This window comes from Arachis duranensis, chromosome 9 (assembly GCF_000817695.3).
Source record: "Arachis duranensis cultivar V14167 chromosome 9, aradu.V14167.gnm2.J7QH, whole genome shotgun sequence".
In the NCBI taxonomy this organism is placed as follows: domain Eukaryota; kingdom Viridiplantae; phylum Streptophyta; class Magnoliopsida; order Fabales; family Fabaceae; genus Arachis; species Arachis duranensis.
Genome location: NC_029780.3, coordinates 29,187,451 through 29,192,774, shown reverse-complemented (window position 1 = coordinate 29,192,774; position 5,324 = coordinate 29,187,451). Strand labels below are relative to the sequence as shown.

At 42.1% G+C, this 5,324-nt stretch overlaps 1 non-coding gene across 1 annotated transcript; it reads right to left on the bottom strand.

The window, feature by feature from the left end:
• Positions 1 to 282: 282 nt before the first annotated feature.
• Positions 283 to 391, bottom strand: LOC127742296 (small nucleolar RNA R71). The gene has a single exon (XR_008003484.1). It is a non-coding gene; the product is annotated as a small nucleolar RNA R71 (small nucleolar RNA).
• Between the last annotated feature and the right edge of the window lie 4,933 nt (positions 392 to 5,324).

The window sequence follows — 5,324 nt, the reverse complement described above, 5'->3', positions numbered from 1 at the left end:
GAGCTTAAACCTCAGTTAGTCTCTCTTATGCAAGAGAATTATAAGTTCCATGGACATCCACTTGAAGATCCACATCAGTTTCTATCTGAATTCTTGCAAATCTGTGACACTGTTAAGACCAATGGAGTAGATCCTGAGGTCTACAGACTTATGCTCTTTTCCTTTGCGGTTAGAAACAAAGCTAGGATATGGTTGGACTCTCAACCTAAAGAAAGCCTAGACTCTTGGAAAAAATTGGTCAATGATTTCTTGGCCAAGTTCTTTCCACCTCAGAAAATGAGCAAAATCAAAGTGGAAGTTTAAACCTTCAAACAAAAAGAATGTGAATCCCTCTATGAAGCTTGGGAAAGATACAAGCAACTGATTAGGAGATGTCCTTTTGACATGCTCTTAGAATGCTCTATCTTAGGCATCTTCGATAATGGTTTATCTGAGATGTCCAAAATATCATTGGACAACTCTGCAGGTGGATCACTCCACTTGAAGAAAATGCCTGCAAAAGCAAGAGAACTCATTGAGATGGTTGCAAACAACAAATTCATGTACACTTCTGAGAGAAACCCTGTGAATAATGGGGTAGCTTAGAAGAAAGGAGTTCTTGAAGTAGACACTCTGAATGCCATATTGGTTCAGAACAAGATCTTGACCTAATAGGTCAATATGATCTCTAAGCATTTGACTATAATACAAGCTGCAACTGGCAGCACTCAAGAAGCTTCCTCTGAAGAAGAAGCTTATGATCCTAAACAACCCATAATGGAGGAGGCGAATTATATGGGAAAACCCTATGGAAACACCTATAATCCTTCATAGAGGAATCATCCTAACCTCTCATGGAAGGATCAACAGAAGTCTCAGCAAGGCTTCAATAATAATCAACGTGGAAGAACCCAGAATAGGTTCAACAACAGGCCACCATTCCTATCTTCTCAGGAACATATGGAGACTCCTAGGCAGAGCCTTTCTAACTTAGTTACTATAGTTTCCAACCTCTCTAAGACCACTCATAGTTTCATAACTGAAACAATGTCCTCAACCAGAAATTTGGAGGTACAAGTTGGTCAACTGAGTAAGAGAATCCTTGAGACTTTTTCTAACACTCTTCCTAGTAACACTAAAGTAAACCCAAGAGAAAAGTGCAAGGCCATCACTACTGAAGCTGAGGCCGAATCTGAAGCGAGTAATCTGGCGTTGAACGTCAATGATGTGCTCCCTAATGGGCGTTCAGCGCCCAAATTGGCACAAGAGTTGGCGTTGAACGCCAGTAAGAAAGACCTTATTCAATGCCCAAAATGGCAAAAAAGCTGGCGTTGAACGCCAGAGAAGATATCCCCACTGGGCGTTCAACGCCCAAAAGGCCACAAGAGGTGGACTTGAATGCCAGTAAGGGTATCCCTACTGAGTATTTAACACCCGCTGATGAAGTCCCTATCCAAGAATTAAAGGAAGCCAAGGCTCATGTGGATACCATAGAGATCCCCTTGCAAGCACTCCTACAATTCATGAGTTCTGATGAATACTCATTCTCTGATGAATACTCAGTACCTAGGAGCTCTCATGAAGCTAAATGCCAAGTTATTTGGAGTAAAGACATTAGAGGAAGAATCTCCAGTACTAACCAAAGAACTCAATGCTTTGGTTCAGTAGAAGCTGCCTCAAAAGCTTCCGAATCCCGGATGCTTCCTAATTCCTTGCACCATAGGCACTATGACCTTTTAGAAGGCTCTGTGTGACCTAAGTCCAAGTATAAACCTCATGCCACTCTCTGTAATGGAGAAGTTGCAAATCTTTGAGGTACAAGCTACAAATATCTCACTGAAGATGACAGACAAGTCAATGAAAAAAGCATATGGCTTAGTAGAGGATGTCTTGGTGAAGGTTGAAGACCTTTACATCCTTGAAAACTTCATAATATTATATACTAGGGAAGATGAGGATGAATCCATCATCTTTGGAAGATCTTTCCTAGCCACTGCCAATGCTATCATTAATGAAGCAAAGAGAGAATTAATTTTTCAACTAAAGGAGGAGCACATCTTGTTCAAGATGTCTCACACCAACTCTCTCTCTAAGAAAAAAGAGATAACTGTGCAACACTTAGTATTCCAACCATCTCTCTCAGTGCAAAGCTTTACTAAGCCCCCAGACACCAATTCTAAGTTTGGTGTTGGGCAGCTATCAACAAGCACTAAGACCAAAGGTACTAAGAGGAAAGTACTTAAAGGTTTGATGGATAAAAAGATCCCTACTGAAGGCCTCTCACCTGGCATGAGAGTTGTCTTCACCAAGAAATCAGTTATACCACATACAACGGGTCGTATCCTGTCTCAAGAGCATGTGCAGCTCATCCATGAGAAGACAGGAAGAAAGTTCACTGTAAGGGGCAAAATTTTGAGCCCATATCAATCTCCATAAAGAGCTAACCGTCAAGCTAGTGACGTTAAAGGAGCGCTTGATGGGAGATAACCCAACCATAGATATTATTTATGTTTTTCTTTGAATTTTTTCTTCTTCATTATTTTCTTTAGGTTCATGATCATGTGCATTAGTCAGAATAGAGAAAAAAATATTAAGAAGCGAAAACAGAATACACTGGAGTACATGTCTTGCTGGCATTGAACGCTAGACAAGAAGGCAAGAGTGGGCGTTCAACGCCTACAAAGGGTAACATTACTAGCATTGAATGCTAGCCCTGGAGCAGAGGCTGGGCATTAAATGCTCAACAGAAGCAGAAGACCTGGCATTGAATGCCAGGAAGGAGGTCCCTCCTGGGCGTTCAACGCGCTGAGTGGAGCAGCAAGCTGGCATTTATGGAGCATGAGATGGGCGTTCAACGCCCATAAGAAGGGCAGGGAATTTGAATTCCCTAGCCTCTCAGGAGCAGTGGGTCCCACAGCATCTTCATTTACCCCACCTTCTTCTCTCTTCTTTTCACACTTCCCTACATACACTTTCCCATAAACCCTCAACCAATCACATCCATACCTCTTTCCCAAAACCATCATAACTCCCACCAACCCCCACCCACCAAAATTCAAAATTTCCCACCCATACTCCCCCCCCTCCCCCCTCCCCCACTTTAGCCCTCACTTGGCCGAATTGCTCTTCCTCTATCGCCATCTATTTTCTTCTTCTTCTACTCCATTCTTCTTGTTTGTTTATTTTTACTCGAGGATGAGCAAAGTTTTAGGTTTTATATTGGAAAAGCCTTGCTTTTTTCTTTCCATTCCCACTTATGGCACCGAAGGTCAAAGAACCCTCTAGAAAGAGGAAAGGAAAGGTCGTAGCCGCCACCTCTAAATCTTGGAAGATGGAGAGATTCATTACCAAAGCCCACCAAGACCACTTCTATGAAGTAGTGGCAAAGAAAAAGGTGTTTTCTGAAGTCCCTTTTAAGCTTAAGAAGAATGAGTATTCGGAGATCCGACATGAAATCCAGAGAAGAGGTTTGAAAGTCCTAACCAATCCTATCCAAGAGGTTGGGATCTTAATGGTACAAGAGTTCTATGCTAATGCAAGGGTCACGAAAAACCATGACATTAGTGTGAACCCACATCCTAAAAATTTGAGCACCATGGTCCGAGGGAGAATCTTAGATTTTAGCCCGAAAAGTGTGAGGTTGGCGTTCAACTTGCCTTTGATGCAAGAAGACCCACATCCTTACACTAGAAGAGTTAATTTTGATTAAAGGTTAGATCAAGTGCTCTCAGACATCTGTTGTAGAAGGAGCACAGTGGAAAAGGGATTCCGAAGGTAAGCCTATCCAACTAAGAACGCCTGACCTCTAGGTTGGAATTTATCCAACGCTCTATAATCCCTACTAGCAACTGGTCTGAAGTGACCATAGACCGAGCCATCATGATCCATTGCATCATGCTCGAAGACGAGGTGGAAGTATATGAGGTGATACCTCAAGAGTTATACAAAGTGGCAGACAAGCCCTCCACCAAAGCAAGGTTAGCTTTCCCTCATCTTATCTGTCACCTATGTAATTCAGCTGGAATTGTCATAGAAGGTGACACTCCAATTGAGGAAGACAAGTCCATCACTAAAAGAAGGATGGAGGATACTAGAGAGCTGGAACATGAACCACAACATGAGCATGTGGAACTACCTCAACATGAGATCCCTGAGATGCCTCAATGGATGTATTTTCCACCTCAAAGCTATTGAGATCAATGGCATACCATAATTCATGAATCCCCACACTTCGTACAGCTGGACCAGCAAGTGCACTGGGTCGTCCAAGTAATACATGAGCGAGTAAGGGTCGATCCCACGAGGATTGTGGCTTGAAGCAAGCTATGGTTATCTTGCAAGTCTTAGTCACGCGAATCAAGAAGTTGTGGTTTGAACTTGGTTAAAAGCATAAAAGAAATAGTGTATAAAATTCTTTGTGAATTTGAAAGGAATCAGTGATAAGAAGATGCTTAAGGATTGGAGTTGCTTTGTCTTTCTGAATTAACTCTGGTCTTACTGTCTCCTTCAAGTGTGAATGATTTCTTCTATGGCAGGCTGTATGTGATCAACATCGTATGGCCGTGGTCATCAATCTCCTCTGCTTTAGATCAAATATCGTATGGCCGTGGTCATTGATGAGCGGATAATTTGTACGCTTTTTGGCATTGTTTTTAGTATGTTTTTGGTATGATCTAGTTAGTTTTTAGTATATTTTTATTAGTTTTTAGTTAAAATTCACTTTTCTGGACTTTACTATGAGTTTGTGTGTTTTTCTGTGATTTCAGGTATTTTCTGGCTGAAATTGAGGGACCTGAGCAAAAATCTGATTCAGAGACCAAAAAGGACTGCAGATGCTGTTGGATTCTGACCTCCCTGCACTCGAAGTGGATTTTCTGAAGCTACAGATACCCAATTGGCACGCTCTCAACGGCGTTGAAAAGTAGACATCCTGGGCTTTCCAGCAATATATGATAGTCCATACTTTGCCCAAGATTTGATGGCCTAAACCGGCGTTCAAAGTCACCCTTAGGAATTCCAGCGTTAAACGCCGGAACTGGCACCAAAATGGGAGTTAAACGCCCAAATTGGCACCAAAGCTGGCGTTTAACTCCAAGAGGAGTCTCTACACGAAAATGCTTCAATGCTCAGCCCAAGCACACACCAAGTGGGCCCGGAAGAGGATTTTTATGTCATTTACTCATTTCTGTACACCTTAGGCTACTAGTTCTTATAAGTAGGACCTTTTGCTATTGTATGGAGATCTTTTGATCACTTTAGATCTTAAGAGGACTTTGGTAGCTATCTTCATTTTTATGCTATCTTAGATCATTGGGAGGCTGGCCATTCGGCCATGCCTAGACCTT